The sequence below is a fragment of the Ranitomeya variabilis genome, chromosome 4 (assembly GCF_051348905.1).
Source record: "Ranitomeya variabilis isolate aRanVar5 chromosome 4, aRanVar5.hap1, whole genome shotgun sequence".
NCBI classification, from domain to species: domain Eukaryota; kingdom Metazoa; phylum Chordata; class Amphibia; order Anura; family Dendrobatidae; genus Ranitomeya; species Ranitomeya variabilis.
In genome coordinates, this window is record NC_135235.1 from 457,928,345 (window position 1) to 457,945,909 (window position 17,565).

The 17,565-nt window shown below is 45.7% G+C and overlaps 1 protein-coding gene across 1 annotated transcript in view; it reads left to right on the top strand.

The window, feature by feature from the left end:
* Positions 1 to 17,565, top strand: part of LOC143769021 (BPI fold-containing family B member 4-like) — a 292,026-nt gene that overhangs the window by 170,563 nt on the left and 103,898 nt on the right. The window lies entirely within an intron of this gene.

The window sequence follows — 17,565 nt, forward strand, 5'->3', positions numbered from 1 at the left end:
GTCACTGAGTTGAGGGGGGCAGTTCAGCAACAGGGACTAGCAGTATCTAATGTGCAAGCTGGAGCGACAGGAAGAGTTGATGAGTCTAAATTCCCTTTGCCTGAAAAATTTGCTGGGGAACGCAGTAAATTTGTTTCTTTTCGTGAAGCTTGCAAACTATATTTCCGTATGCACCCGATCTCCTTGGGTAATGAGGCTCAGCGTGTGGGCCTGGTGTTGTCATTGTTAACCCTGCTGTTTTGTTCGCATTTACTATACACTTGTAGTGTTCCGGGTCACTATGACCCGGCTTATCTTAAACCTTGATTTTAGACACTCTAACTCCATTTTTTTTATACTTTTTGCTTAATAGACTGTTTGTGAACATGTTTGGTAGTAAAAGAAAAAAAAAACGAACTAGAAATCTTTTTTTTTTGTTTTTATTCTGAAAAAACAGATCAATGAGCAAAACGAAAATAGAAAAATACACATATTTTTGTAAAAAAAAAAAAATCAAAACAATCAAATCAAACATTTTGAAAACTTCTGAAAACAAGCAGATAAGCCAGGAAGACAGACTTACTTAGCAAAAAAAAATTATTTGCAATACTTTACAGCTCAGATTTACAAAAAAAAACCGTCTTAGACAGCGCGTTCTCAGCAGTCCGTTCTGCGCATAATATACACGTGTAGTGCACACCTAGTGATCTCTCCGGATGCACTCTACATTTTAGAATAGACTGCGCACCAAAAATAATCAATATAAAGCCATTTTTATGGTGCGCAGATCTCAATGCATACCCCCGGTAGAGCGCGTGTACGACCCCATTGAAATAATTTAGGAAAAAAATCAATTGATATACAATAGTAGATGCAATAAATAGACCCAACTGAGGTTATAACTCCTTTATTTCACTGAAAATATGGCCTCACAGCTGGAAAAAATGATGTCGGGTCACTATGACCCGAACACAACAAGTGTAACTTTTTGCGTGTAGCAAAAAGTAAACAAAAAAAAAAAAAATACTCATAGGTAGGTCCCCCCAAATGAGGAAAAGTCAAGGAGTCTCAAGTTTTATAGACTTACAGAAAAAAATCTACAGGGCCGCAAAAAGTCTGTTCGGGTCACTATGACCTGAACAGAACAGCAGGGTTAAGCGGGGATCCCCAAGCATGGGCGTTTTCTTTGCCATCTGATTCTGCTGCATTTGACTCTGTGGAGAGTTTTTTTTCCTCTCTTGGAAAAATCTACGATGAACCTGACAGAATGGCTCTAGCAGAATCTAAGATACGCACTATTCGCCAGGGGGAGCGAGATGCAGAGGATTACTGTTGTGAATTTCGTCGCTGGGCGATCGATACACAATGGAATGATCCAGCATTGCGGAGTCAGTTTATTCATGGGGTTTCTGGAAGGGTTAAAAAAGCCCTTCTGATGTACGAGACTCCTGCTTCTCTAGATTCCGCTATGAGTCTGGTTGTCCGCATTGATCGCCGTTTGCGTCAGGGGGAGCATGAGACACCACCTATGGGAGAGGGTTTAGGTTCACGTGAGGTTGCTGCAGGTGAGCCCACGGAGCCTATGCAAATCGCAGGGGTGTCACATGTGAAGCATCGAGCCCCTGAGCTCAGGAAGCAGGGAGCCTGTTTTTACTGTGGTAAATCTGGTCATTTTATTAACATCTGTCCTCTGCTGTCTAAGAAAAACGCAACGGCGGAAAACTTCTAAGCTCAGAGGGTGTGGAGGAGACCAATCTGAGCTTATGTATATCCTCCATGGTGGTTTCTCAATGCATGCTCCCTGCTAAGGTTTTTATCGCTGGCAGTGAGCTGCCAATTACTGTTTTTGTGGATAGTGGTTCAGCCACAAATCTCATTGATGAGGAGTTTGCGCGCACAGCAGGTTTTAGGATTGAAAAACTGTCTCATCCTATCCGCGTGCTCACCATCAATGCTGCTCCTCTCTCTCAGGGGGAGATTACTGAATTTGTGGCTGAGGTGAAACTCCACATTGGGGTTCTACATTGCGAACGGGTTACATGTAAGGTGCTCAGGAATCTTCCTGCTCAGGTGGTTTTGGGTTTTCCTTGGTTGTCCATGCACAACCCGGTAATTGACTGGAAAACTCAGGACATAATTCAGTGGAGCGAGTTCTGCCAGGAGAATTGCCTGGCCACATGTGTGGCTGCGGTGACTTCAAGCGTTCCGGAGTCACTTCTGGATTTTGTAGATGTGTTCTCTGAAAAGGGTTGTTCAGAGTTGCCGCCACATCGTCCCTATGACTGTTCTATCAGGTTTAAACCAGGGGCCAAGTTGCCTAAAGCAAGGATGTTTAACATCTCCGGTCCGGAGAGACAAGCGTTAAAAGATTATATTGCTGAAAGCTTGAGCAAAGGGCACATCAGGCCGTCATCCTCGCCGGTGGCAGCAGGGTTCTTCTTCGTGAAGAAGAAAGATGGCGGATTACGCCCATGTTTGGATTTCAGGGAGTTGAACCAGATTACGGTTTGTGATCCATACCCGATGCCACTGATACCAGATTTGTTCAACCAGGTGGCGGGTGCTAAGTGGTTTACCAAGCTTGACCTCAGGGGGGCGTACTACCTCATAAGAGTCCGTCAAGGTGATGAGTGGAAGACGGCTTTTAATACCCCTGAGGGTCATTTTGAAAATTTGGTGATGCCTTTTGGGTTGACTAACGCACCTGCAGTGTTCCAACATTTCATCAATGATGTGTTCTCGCATGTTTTGGGGAAATTCGTTATCGTGTACCTAGATGACATCCTCATATATTCTTGCGACCGTGATACTCATTTAGATCATGCCAGGCAGGTGTTACAGCTTCTCAGAGAGAATAAGCTGTATGCTAAACTTGAGAAATGTGTATTTTCTGTTCAAGAGTTGCCTTTCTTGGGTTATATTGTGTCTGCTTCTGGTTTTAAAATGGACGCCGCTAAGGTGCAAGCGGTGCTGCATTGGGAACGTCCTGATAACCTGAAAGCACTTCAGTGGTTCCTTGGGTTTTCTAGCTACTATTATTGGAAATTTATCAAGGATTTTTCCATCATTGCTAAACCGTTAACTGACATGACTAAAAAGGGTACCAATTTCTCCGTTTGGCCTGAGGCTGCTGTGCGCGCATTTGAGTTTCTTAAGAACAGTTTTGTTTCAGCCCCCATTCTTGTGCAGCCAGACGTATCAAAACCCTTTGTTGTGGAAGTCGATGCATCTGAGGTTGGTGTGGGGGCGGTACTATCTCAAAGCTCATCTTTGAGTGGTTTGCGTCCGTGCGCCTATTTCTCCAAGAAACTGTCGTCCGCCGAACGTAACTACGATATCGGCAACAGGGAGATGTTGGCAATCAAGTTGGCCTTTGAGGAATGGTGACACTTCTTGGAGGGGTTGGTACATCAGGTTACTGTTATTACCGATCATAAGAATCTGCTGTATTTGGAGTCAGCCAAGCGTCTGTCCCCCAGGCAGGCTCGCTGGGCATTGTTTTTCATGCGGTTCAATTTTGTTGTCACTTACAGACCGGGGTCTAAAAACACTAAGGCGGATGCTCTGTCCAGGTGTTTTCCGGGGGGTGAACCTCGGGAAGATCCAGTACCCATCCTCCAAAAGGGTGTTGTGGTTTCGGCTCTCACTACCGAGGTTGAGGCTCAAATTGCCGAGGCTCAGGAGGAGGTACCATCTGAGCTTCCCATCAACAAATCTTTTGTACCGCTTCATCTCCGCTTAAAGGTTTTGGCGGAGCATCATGATGCTGTCCTGGCTGGCCACCCAGGGGTTAGTGGCACCTTGGAGTTGGTGTCACGTCGGTTTTGGTGGCCCAAGATCTGACAGGACGTGGTCTCATACGTGTCAGCTTGTACCACGTGCGCTAGGGCTAAGACGCCCCGCTCCCGTCCTGTTGGCACACTACTTCCTCTTGAATTACCTAGTAAGCCAAGGATGGAAATCTCCATGGATTTCATCACTGATTTGCCCTCCTCAGCTGGGAACACAGTCATCTTGGTGATTGTTGATCGGTTTTCTAAAATGTCGCACTTTGTGTCTTTGCCTTCATTGCCTAACACTAAGACTCTGTCTCAGGTATTTGTGCAGGAGGTGGTCAGACTTCATGGGGTTCCGTCTGACATCGTGTCTGATAGGGGGTCTCAGTTTGTGGCAAAATTTTGGAAAGCATTTTGCTCACGGCTGGGGATCAAGTTGTTTCATTCTTCGGTGTTCCATCCTCAGTCAAATGGTCAGACTGAGCGTATGAACCAAAATTTGGAACAGTACCTACGCTGCTTTGTCTCTGATAACCAGGAGGAGTGGTCTACCTTTTTTCCTTTGGCTGAGTTTGCCATCAATAATCAACGCCAGGAGTCGTCTGGGGAGTCTCCTTTTTTTTGTGTTTACGGGCTACATCCTCAATTTTGTACCTTGAGTCAGAGGGGCTCTTCCGGCGTTCCGGAGGAGGATCAGTTAGGAGCACAATTGTCATCAGTCTGGAGGAGAGTTAAACAGCGCCTGTTGAATGTGGGTGCTAGGTACAAACGTGTGGCTGACAGTAGGCGTGTGCCAGGTCCGGACCTGAGTGTGGATGACTGGGTGTGGTTATCCACAAAAAACATAAGACTCAAAATACCGTCCCTTAAATTGGGTCCATGGTTTATTGGTCCATTTAGGGTCACCGCCGTCATTAACCCAGTAGCGTACCGATTGGAGCTCCCTACGGTGTATAAGATACACAACGTGTTCCACAGGTCTCTTCTAAAGAAGGTGGTGGGTTCTGTGGACGCGGCGCCTATGCCACCTCCAGTCTTGGTGGATGGTAATTTGGAGTTTGAAGTCTCCAAGGTGGTTGACTCTCGTGTAGTGCATCGCACTTTACAGTACTTGGTACACTGGCGTGGTTATGGGCCTGAGGAGAGGTTCTGGGTACCAGCCTCGGATATTCATGCAGATCGGCTGGTCAGGTTTTTTCATCATTGCCATCCAGACATGCCGGGTCCTATAAGCCGTGAGGGCTGTTATGATCTGGTGGCCTAGGAGCAGCATGAGACGTACTCTGGAGAAGGTGGTACCTGTACTGACCACAGACCCTGAACTTAACACCGCAACTAGAAGTAGCCGTGGGATGTACCTAACACTCCCTAGACATCTCGACACAGCCAGAGGACTAAATACCCCTAGAGATAGAAAAGGGAAAACTATCTTGCCTCAGAGAAAATCCCCAAAGGATAGACAGCCCCCCACAAATATTGACTGTGAGAGGAGAGGGAAATAACATACGCAGACTGAAATCAGGATTTAGCAAAGGAGGCCGCTCTAGTTAAAAAGAAAGGATAGGACAGAGTACTATGCGGTCAGTATTAAAACACTAGAAAATATCCACCACAGAAAATACAAAATCTCCACATCTAACTAAATATATGGAGGGTATATCTGCATCTCCAGAGATACCAGCTTGGCTGAACAAATCCTTATGCATACCAAGCTAGACAAGACAAAACATGAAAAAGAACTGAAAAATAAGGCCCACAGCATGTGGACTGCAAAAACGAAGTCAGAACTTATCTTTGTTGAAATGAACAGCAAAGCAGGAGAGACCAGGCAGGGATGTGAATCCTCCAAGAACAATGGACAACTGGCACTGACTAAAGGGTCAAGCAAGACTAAATAGCCCAGTCAGGATTGCAATAAGTGGACACACCTGATGACTGCAGCGATCCAAAGACAGCAGCGCTACCACTTATAACCACCGGAGGGAGCCCAAGAGCAGAATTCACAACAGTACCTCCCCCCTTGAGGAGAGGTGTTATGGACCTGGTGGTTAGGAGAACCTGAAATGACCTGATAGTCAAACTGCAAAATAGAGCGAGCTAATGGACACATTCCCGCACCCTCTCGCTCATCTGTAGTCCTAATGGACGTTTGTGATTAACTTTTTCTTATCCAATAAAGAACACGCAAGCATAGCAACTAAAGGGTGAGTGCCGCATTGTTCTTTTACTTCATATGAATATCTAGTCTATTATTCCATGCTGAGCACCATATACCCAATCAGCTCGTGTTCCCTGCACAACAGTGGTTAATCTACTCAAGACTGAGAAACTTTGCACGCTTCTAGTGCCGTCTGACTCTTGTCTCATGGACAGAAACTTAGCAGGTACTCAGAAATATTTTCAGCACACAAATGAACAGCAAAGAGCTTAGCAGGGACTTAGCTTCTGCTGAAGTAGACAGGTCATCAGGAGATCCAAGTGAGATCTGAACCAGTACTGATACATTGACAGCTGGCATCAAGTAATGATCTGAGCAGAGTTAAATAGAGGAACCAGCCCAGTCCTAAACGATGCAGCTGAGGAAGCCACTTCAAGACCAGCAGCTCCACTTTCAGCCACCAGAGGGAACCCATGGACAGAACTCACAGAAATACCATTCCTGACCACAGGAGGGAGTTCGAGAACAGAGTTCACAACAAAGGGGTCACCGAACCCTCACCAGATCCCCCAGGCCGATCAGGACAAGCAAAATGAAAGGCACGAACCAAATCGTCAGCATGAACATAGGGAGGCAACAACCCAAGAATTATCCTCCTGGCCATAACCCTTCCATTTGACAAGATACTGAAGCTTCCGCCTCGAAAAACGAGAATCCAAAATCTTCTCAACCACATACTCCAACTCCCCATCAATCAACACCGGGGCAGGAGGATCAACGGAGGGAACAACGGGCACCACATATTTCCGCAACAAAGATCTATGAAAAACCTGTATGGAAAAAGAGGCCGGAAGTGCCAAACGAAAAGACACCGGATTGATAATCTCAGAAATCCTATAAGGACCAATAAACCGAGGCTTGAACTTAGGGGAAGAAACCTTCATAGGAACATGATGGGAAGACAACCAGACCAAATCCCCGACCCGAAGCCAGGAACCAACACACCGACGACGGTTAGCAAAGCGCTGAGCCTCCTCCTGAGACAATACCAAATTGTCCACAACATGAACCCAAATCTGCTGCAACCTGTTAACCACAGAGTCCACCCCAGGACAATCAGAAGGCTCAACCTGCCATGAAGAAAAACGAGGATAAAAACCAAAATTACAAAAGAAGGGTGAAACCAAGGTAGCAGAACTAGCCCGGTTATTAAGGGCAAACTCAGGCAATGGCAAGAAAGCTACCCAATCATCCTGATCAGCAGACACAAAGCATCTCAAATAAGTTTCCAAAGTCTGATTAGTTTGCTCGGATTGGCCATTGGTCTGAGGATGAAACACGGAAGAAAAAGACAAATCAATGCCCAGCCTGGCTCGCCAAAACCTAGAAACGAACTGAGAACCTCTGTCGGACACAATATTCTCCGGAATGCCATGCAAACGAACCACATGCTGAAAAAACAATGGAACCAAATCAGAAGAGGAAGGCAATTTAGGCAAAGGCACCAAATGAACCATCTTAGAAAACCCGTCACAAACCAACCAGATAACTGACATTCTCTGGGAAACCGGAAGATCTGAAATAAAATCCATAGAAATATGCGTCCAAGGCCTCTCAGGGACCAGCAAAGGCAAAAGCAACCCACTAGCACGGGAACAGCAAGGTTTGGCCCGCGCACAAGTCCCACAGGACTGCACGAAAGAACGCACATCCTGCGACAAAGAAGGCCACCAAAAGGACCTACCAACCAAATCTCTGGTACAAAAAATCCCAGGATGGCCAGCCAACACAGAACAATGAACCTCAGAAATCACGTTACTAGTCCATCTTTCAGGAACAAACAGTTTCCCCACTGGACAGCAGTCAGGTTTATCAGCCTGAAACTCCTGAAGAGCCCGTCGTAAATCAGGGGAGATGGCAGAAAGAATCACCCCTTCCTTCAGAATGCCGACCGGCTCAAGGACCCCAGGAGAATCAGGCAAAAAGCTCCTAGAGAGGGCATCCGCCTTAACATTCTTAGAACCCGGGAGGTACGAGACCACGAAATCAAAACGGGAGAAAAACAGGGACCATCGGGCCAGTCAAGACCACAATACGGTGCTTGGCCCCCTCAAGCCAATGTCGCCACTCCTCAAATGCCCACTTCATAGCCAACAGCTCACGATTGCCGACATCATAATTGCGTTCTGCAGGCGAAAACTTTCGAGAAAAGAAGGCACACGGTTTCATCAGGGAACCATCAGAATTCCTCTGAGACAAGACGGCCCCTGCCCCAATCTCAGAAGCGTCAACCTCAACCTGAAATGGAAGAGAAACATCCAGCTGACGCAACACAGGGGCAGAAGTAAATCGGCGTTTAAGCTCCTGAAAGTCAGAAACAGCCGCAGAGGACCAACTCGTAACATCAGAGCCCTTCTTCGTCAAATCGGTCAGGGGTTTAACCACACTGGAGAAGTTGGCATTGAAACAGCGATAAAAATTAGCAAAGCCCAAAAATTTCTGAAGGCTCTTCACAGAAGTGGGCTGGATCCAATCATGAATGGCCTGAACCTTAACCGGATCCATTTCTATAGATGAGGGAGAAAAAATGAAGCCCAAAAAAGAAACCTTCTGTACTCCAAAGAGGCACTTAGACCCCTTCACAAACAAAGCATTCTCACGAAGGATCTGAAATACCATCCTGACTTGTTTCACATGAGACTCCCAATCATCTGAAAAAATCAAAATATCATCCAAATATACAATCATGAATTTATCAAGATAATTCCGAAATATATCATGCATGAAGGACTGAAACACAGATGGAGCATTAGAGAGCCCGAATGGCATCACAAGGTACTCAAAATGGCCTTCGGGCGTATTGAACGCAGTTTTCCATTCGTCACCCTGCTTAATACGAACCAGATTATATGCCCCTCGAAGGTCAATCTTAGTAAACCAACTAGCCCCCTTAATCCTAGCAAACAAATCAGAAAGCAAAGGCAAAGGGTATTGGAATTTGACCGTGATCTTATTCAAGAGGCGATAATCAATATAGGGTCTCAAAGAGCCATCCTTCTTGGCAACAAAAAAAAAACCTGCTCCCAATGGTGAAGAAGATGGCCGAATATGCCCCTTCTCCAAAGACTCCTTAACATAACTCCGCATGGCAGCATGTTCAGGCACAGACAGGTTAAAAAGTCGGCCCTTAGGGAACTTACAACCTGGAATCAAGTCGATAGCACAATCACAGTCCCTATGCGGTGGAAGGGAACTGGACTTGGGCTCATCAAATACATCCTGGAAATCTGACAAAAACTCAGGAATTTCAGAAGAGGGGGAGGAGGAAATTGACATCAAAGGAACGTCACCATGAACCCCCTGACAAACCCAACTAGTCACAGACATAGATTTCCAATCTAATACCAGATTATGCACCTGTAACCATGGGAAACCCAGCACAATAGCATCATGCAAATTATGTAACACCAGAAAACGACAATTTTCCTGATGAGCTGGCGCCATACACATGGTCAGCTGTGTCCAAAACTGAGGTTTATTTTTTGCCAGCGGTGTAGCCTAAATGCCCCTCAAAGGAATAGGACTCTGCAAAGGCTGCAAGGGGAACCCACAATGTCTGGCAAATTCTAAGTCCATTAAGTTTAAAGCGGCACCTGAATCCACAAATGCCATGACAGAAAATGACGATAAGGAGCAGATCAGGGTCACAGATAACAGAAATTTAGGTTGTACAGTACTGATGGTAACAGAACTAGCGATTCTCTTAGTACGCTTAGGGCAATCAGAAATAACATGAGCAGAATCGCCGCAGTAAAAACACAACCTATTCTGACATCTGAATCCTTGTCGTTCAGCTCTAGACACAATCCCATCACACTGCATGGCCTCAGGACTCCGCTCGGAAGACAACGCCACAGTGTGCACAACTCTGCGCTCGCTCAAGCGCCGATAAATCTGAATGGCCAGAGACATAGAGTCACTCAGACCAGCAGGCGTGGGGAACCCCACCATAACATCTTTAACGGATTTCGAAAGACCCTTTCTGAAAATTGCAGCCAAGGCATCCTCATTCCATTTAGTCATCACAGACCATTTTCTAAATTTCTGGCAATACAATTCTGCCGCTTCTTGACCCTGAGACAGGGCCAACAAGGTCTTCTCAGCATGATCCACTGAATTAGGTTCATCATACAATAACCCTAACGTTTGAAAAAATGTGTCTACATTAAGCAAAGCAGGATTTCCAGCTTCCAGGGAGAACGCCCAATCCTGAGGGTCACCGCGCAGCAGATAAATGACTATTTTAACCTGCTGGATGGGATCACCAGAGGAACGGGGTTTCAGAGCAAAAAACAGTTTATAGTTATTTTTAAAGCTCAAAAATTTGGACCTCTCCCCAAAAAACAAATCAGGAGTTGGAATTCTAGGCTCTAACACAGGAGTCTGAATGATATAATTGGAAATACCCTGTACTCTAGCAGCAAGTTGATCCACACGAGAAGCCAATCCCTGAACATCCATGCCAGTGCCGAACTCCTGAGCCACCCAGAGGCAAAGAGGGAAGAAAAGGCTAAACAGACTACAGAAAAAAAAATAGCTCAGCACTTTCCTTCCCTTCTTCTGAGATGCAATTAACTCATTGTTGGCCAGTTGTACTGTTATGATCTGGTGGCCTAGGAGCAGCATGAGACATACTCTGGAGAAGGTGGTACCTGTACTGACCGCAGACCCTGAACTTAACACCGCAACTAGAAGTAGCCGTGGGATGTACCTAACACTCCCTAGACATCTCGACACAGCCGGAGGACTAAATACCCCTAGAGATAGAAAAGGGAAAACTATCTTGCCTCAGAGAAAATCCCCAAAGGATAGACAGCCCCCCACAAATATTGACTGTGAGAGGAGAGGGAAATAACATACGCAGACTGATATCAGGATTTAGCAAAGGAGGCCGCTCTAGCTAAATAGAAAGGATAGGACAGAGTACTATGCGGTCAGTATTAAAACACTAGAAAATATCCACCACAGAAAATACAAAATATCCACATCTAACTAAAGATATGGAGGGTATATCTGCATCTCCAGAGATACCAGCTTGGCTTCACAAATCCTTATGCATACCAAGCTGGACAAGACAAAACATGAAAAAGAACTGAACAATAAGGCCCACAGCATGTGGACTGCAAAAACCAAGCCAGAACTTATCTTTGTTGAAATGAACAGCAAAGCAGGAGAGACCAGGCAGGGATGTGAATCCTCCAAGAACAATGGACAACTGGCACTGACTAAAGGGTCAAGCAAGACTAAATAGCCCAGTCAGGATTGCAATAAGTGGACACACCTGATGACTGCAGCGATCCAAAGACAGCAGTGCTACCACTTATAACCACTGGAGGGAGCCCACGAGCAGAATTCACAACAGAGGGCCCTGGGGTCCCTCGTAGAAGGCGGGGTACTGTCATGTCGGACGCTGTTCAGACCAGGTCGTTCGACAGACCGCGGTAATTCCGCTTTTGACCACTATTGGCTCATTGGCGTTGGCTAGATTTTATCTAGCTGTTCCGGGTTTAATTTACCTGATCCTCGGATTGGAAGCTGGGCCATGCCCATTACCTTTAAATAGTTCTCCTGATCATTGGGCATCGCCGATTATAGCTTCTTGTTGTGCATTCTGCTCTTGGGCTCCCTCCGGTGGTTATAAGTGGTAGCGCTGCTGTCTTTGGATCGCAGCATTCATCAGGTATGTCCACTTATTGCAATTCTGACTGGGCTATTTAGTCTTGCTTTACCCTTTAGTCAGTGCCAGTTGTCCATTGTTTCCTGGAGGATTCACTTCCCAGCCTGGTCTCTCTTGCTTTGCTGTTCATTTCATCAAAGATAAGTTCTGGCTTTGTTTTTTGCAGTCCACATGCTGTGGGCCTTATCGTTCGGTGCTTTTCCATGTTTTGTCTTGTCCAGCTTGGTCTGTATAAGGATTTGCTCAGCCAAGCTGGTATCTCTGGAGATACAGATATACCCGCCATGTCTTTAGTTAGATGTGGAGATTTTTGTATTTTCTGTGGTGGATATTTTCTAGTGTTTTAATACTGACCGCATAGTACTCTGTCCTATCCTTTCTATTTAGCTAGAGTGGCCTCCTTTGCTAAATCCTGTTTTCAGTCTCCGTGTGTTATTTCCCTCTCCTCTCACAGTCAATATTTGTGGGGGGCTGTCTATCCTTTGGGGATTTTCTCTGAGGCAAGATAGTTTTCCCTTTTCTATCTTTAGGAATAATTAGTCCTCCGGCTGTGTCGAGATGTCTAAGGAGTGTTAGGTACATTCCACGGCTACTTCTAGTTGTGGTGTTAAGTTCAGGGTCTGCGGTCAGTACAGGTACCACCTCTCCAGAGTACGTCTCATGCTGCTCCTAGGCCACCAGATCATAACAGTACAACTGGCCAACAATGAGTTAATTGCATCTCAGAAGAAGGGAAGGAAAGTGCTGAGCTATTTTTTTTCTGTAGTCTGTTTTGCCTTTTCTTCCCTCTTTGCCTCTGGGTGGCTCAGGAGTTCGGCGCTGGCATGGATGTTCAGGGATTGGCTTCTCGTGTGGATTAACTTGCTGCTAGAGTACAGGGTATTTCCGATTATATCGTTCAGACTCCGGTTTTAGAGCCTAGAATTCCAACTCCTGATTTGTTTTTTGGGGACAGGTCCAAATTTTTGAGCTTTAAAAATACCTGTAAACTGTTTTTTGCTCTGAAACCCCGTTCCTCTGGTGATCCCATCCAGCAGGATAAAATAGTCATCTCTCTGCTGCGCGGTGACCCTCAGGATTGGGCGTTCTCCCTGGAAGCTGGAAATCCTGCTTTGCTTAATGTAGACACATTTTTTCAACCGCTAGGGTTATTGTATGATGAACCTAATTCAGTGGATCATGCTGAGAAGACCTTGTTGGCCCTGTCTCAGGGTCAAGAAGCGGCAGAATTGTATTGCCAGAAATTTAGAAAATGGTCTGTGCTGACTAAATGGAATGAGGATGCCTTGGCTGCAATTTTCAGAAAGGGTCTTTCGGAATTCCTTAAAGATGTTATGGTGGGGTTCCCCATGCCTGCTGGTCTGAGTGATTCTATGTCTCTGGCCATTCAGATTGATCGGCGCTTGCGCGAGCGCAGAGTTGTGCACACTGTGGCGTTGTCTTCCGAGCGGAGTTCTGAGGCCATGCAGTGTGATGGGATTGTGTCTAGAGCTGAACGACAAGGATTCAGACGTCAGAATAGGTTGTGTTTTTGCTGCGGCGATTCTGCTCATGTTATTTCTGGTTGCCCTAAGCGTACTAAGAGAATCGCTAGTTCTGTTACCATCAGTACTGTACAACCTAAATTTCTGTTATCTGTGACCCTGATCTGCTCGTTATCGTCATTTTCTGTCATGGCATTTGTGGATTCAGGTGCCGTTTTAAACTTAATGGACTTAGAATTTGCCAGACGTTGTGGGTTCCCCTTGCAGCCTTTGCAGAGTCCTATTCCTTTGAGGGGCATTGAGGCTACACCGCTGGCAAAAAATAAACCTCAGTTTTGGACACAGTTGACCATGTGTATGGCGCCAGCTCATCAGGAAAATTGTCGTTTTCTGGTGTTACATAATTTGCATGATGCTATTGTGCTGGGTTTCCCATGGTTACAGGTGCATAATCCGGTATTAGATTGGAAATCTATGTCTGTGACTAGTTGGGGTTGTCAGGGGGTTCATGGTGACGTTCCTTTGATGTCAATTTCCTCCTCCCCCTCTTCTGAAATTCCTGAGTTTTTGTCAGATTTCCAGGATGTATTTGATGAGCCCAAGTCCAGTTCCCTTCCACCACATAGGGACTGTGATTGTGCTATCGACTTGATTCCAAGTTGTAAGTTCCCTAAGGGCCGACTTTTTAACCTGTCTCTGCCGGAACATACCGCCATGTGGAGTTATGTTAAGGAGTCTTTGGAGAAGGGGCATATTCGGCCATCTTCTTCACCATTGGGAGTAGGTTTTTTTTATTGTTGCCAAGAAGGATGGCTCTTTGAGACCCTGTATTGATTATCGCCTCTTGAATAAGATCACGGTCAAATTCCAATACCCTTTGCCTTTCTTTCTGATTTGTTTGCTAGGATTAAGGGGGCTAGTTGGTTTACTAAGATTGACCTTCGAGGGACATATAATCTTGTTCGTATTAAGGAGGGTGACGAACGGAAAACTGCGTTTAATACACCCGAAGGCCATTTTGAGTACCTTGTGATGCCATTCGGGCTCTCTAATGCTCCATCTGTGTTTCAGTCCTTCATGCATGATATATTTCGGAATTATCTTGATAAATTCATGATTGTATATTTGGATGATATTTTGATTTTTTTTGGATGATTGAGAGTCTCATGTGAAACAAGTCAGGATGGTATTTCAGATCCTTCGTGAGAATGCTTTGTTTGTGAAGGGGTCTAAGTGCCTCTTTGGAGTACAGAAGGTTTCTTTTTTGGGCTTCATTTTTTCTCCCTCATCTATAGAAATGGATCCGGTTAAGGTTCAGGCCATTCATGATTGGATCCAGCCCACTTCTGTGAAGAGCCTTCAGAAATTTTTGGGCTTTGCTAATTTTTATCGCCGTTTCATTGCCAACTTCTCCAGTGTGGTTAAACCCCTGACCGATTTGATGAAGAAGGGCGCTGATGTTACGAGTTGGTCCTCTGCGGCTGTTTCTGCCTTTCAGGAGCTTAAATGCCGATTTACTTCTGCCCCTGTGTTGCGTCAGCCGGATGTTTCTCTTCCATTTCAGGTTGAGGTTGACGCTTCTGAGATTGGGGCAGGGGCCGTCTTGTCTCAGAGGAATTCTGATGGTTCCCTGATGAAACCGTGTGCCTTCTTTTCTCGAAAGTTTTCGCCTGCGGAACGCAATTATGATGTCGGCAATCGTGAGCTGTTGGCTATGAAGTGGGCATTTGAGGAGAGGCGACATTGGCTTGAGGGGGCCAAGCACCGTATTGTGGTCTTGACTGATCATAAGAATCTGATTTACCCCGAGTCTGCTAAACGGCTGAATCCTAGACAGGCCCGATGGTCCCTGTTTTTCTCCCGTTTTGATTTCGTGGTCTCGTACCTCCCGGGTTCTAAGAAAATTAAGGCGGATGCCCTCTCAAGGAGCTTTTTGCCTGATTCTCCTGGGGTCCTTGAGCCGGTCGGCATTCTGAAGGAAGGGGTGATTCTTTCTGCCATCTCCCCTGATTTACTGATTTACGACGGATTTCGAAAGACCCTTTCTGAAAATTGCAGCCAAGGCATCCTCATTCCATTTAGTCATCACAGACCATTTTCTAAATTTCTGGCAATACAATTCTGCCGCTTCTTGACCCTGAGACAGGGCCAACAAGGTCTTCTCAGCATGATCCACTGAATTAGGTTCATCATACAATAACCCTAACGTTTGAAAAAATGTGTCTACATTAAGCAAAGCAGGATTTCCAGCTTCCAGGGAGAACGCCCAATCCTGAGGGTCACCGCGCAGCAGATAAATGACTATTTTAACCTGCTGGATGGGATCACCAGAGGAACGGGGTTTCAGAGCAAAAAACAGTTTATAGTTATTTTTAAAGCTCAAAAATTTGGACCTCTCCCCAAAAAACAAATCAGGAGTTGGAATTCTAGGCTCTAACACAGGAGTCTGAATGATATAATTGGAAATACCCTGTACTCTAGCAGCAAGTTGATCCACACGAGAAGCCAATCCCTGAACATCCATGCCAGTGCCGAACTCCTGAGCCACCCAGAGGCAAAGAGGGAAGAAAAGGCTAAACAGACTACAGAAAAAAAAATAGCTCAGCACTTTCCTTCCCTTCTTCTGAGATGCAATTAACTCATTGTTGGCCAGTTGTACTGTTATGATCTGGTGGCCTAGGAGCAGCATGAGACATACTCTGGAGAAGGTGGTACCTGTACTGACCGCAGACCCTGAACTTAACACCGCAACTAGAAGTAGCCGTGGGATGTACCTAACACTCCCTAGACATCTCGACACAGCCGGAGGACTAAATACCCCTAGAGATAGAAAAGGGAAAACTATCTTGCCTCAGAGAAAATCCCCAAAGGATAGACAGCCCCCCACAAATATTGACTGTGAGAGGAGAGGGAAATAACATACGCAGACTGATATCAGGATTTAGCAAAGGAGGCCGCTCTAGCTAAATAGAAAGGATAGGACAGAGTACTATGCGGTCAGTATTAAAACACTAGAAAATATCCACCACAGAAAATACAAAATATCCACATCTAACTAAAGATATGGAGGGTATATCTGCATCTCCAGAGATACCAGCTTGGCTTCACAAATCCTTATGCATACCAAGCTGGACAAGACAAAACATGAAAAAGAACTGAACAATAAGGCCCACAGCATGTGGACTGCAAAAACCAAGCCAGAACTTATCTTTGTTGAAATGAACAGCAAAGCAGGAGAGACCAGGCAGGGATGTGAATCCTCCAAGAACAATGGACAACTGGCACTGACTAAAGGGTCAAGCAAGACTAAATAGCCCAGTCAGGATTGCAATAAGTGGACACACCTGATGACTGCAGCGATCCAAAGACAGCAGTGCTACCACTTATAACCACTGGAGGGAGCCCAAGAGCAGAATTCACAACAGAGGGCCCTGGGGTCCCTCGTAGAAGGCGGGGTACTGTCATGTCGGACGCTGTTCAGACCAGGTCGTTCGACAGACCGCGGTAATTCCGCTTTTGACCACTATTGGCTCATTGGCGTTGGCTAGATTTTATCTAGCTGTTCCGGGGTTAATTTACCTGATCCTCGGATTGGAAGCTGGGCCATGCCCATTACCTTTAAATAGTTCTCCTGATCATTGGGCATCGCCGATTATAGCTTCTTGTTGTGCATTCTGCTCTTGGGCTCCCTCCGGTGGTTATAAGTGGTAGCGCTGCTGTCTTTGGATCGCAGCATTCATCAGGTATGTCCACTTATTGCAATTCTGACTGGGCTATTTAGTCTTGCTTTACCCTTTAGTCAGTGCCAGTTGTCCATTGTTTCCTGGAGGATTCACTTCCCAGCCTGGTCTCTCTTGCTTTGCTGTTCATTTCATCAAAGATAAGTTCTGGCTTTGTTTTTTGCAGTCCACATGCTGTGGGCCTTATCGTTCGGTGCTTTTCCATGTTTTGTCTTGTCCAGCTTGGTCTGTATAAGGATTTGCTCAGCCAAGCTGGTATCTCTGGAGATACAGATATACCCGCCATGTCTTTAGTTAGATGTGGAGATTTTTGTATTTTCTGTGGTGGATATTTTCTAGTGTTTTAATACTGATCGCATAGTACTCTGTCCTATCCTTTCTATTTAGCTAGAGTGGCCTCCTTTGCTAAATCCTGTTTTCAGTCTCCGTGTGTTATTTCCCTCTCCTCTCACAGTCAATATTTGTGGGGGGCTGTCTATCCTTTGGGGATTTTCTCTGAGGCAAGATAGTTTTCCCTTTTCTATCTTTAGGAATAATTAGTCCTCCGGCTGTGTCGAGATGTCTAAGGAGTGTTAGGTACATTCCACGGCTACTTCTAGTTGTGGTGTTAAGTTCAGGGTCTGCGGTCAGTACAGGTACCACCTCTCCAGAGTACGTCTCATGCTGCTCCTAGGCCACCAGATCATAACAG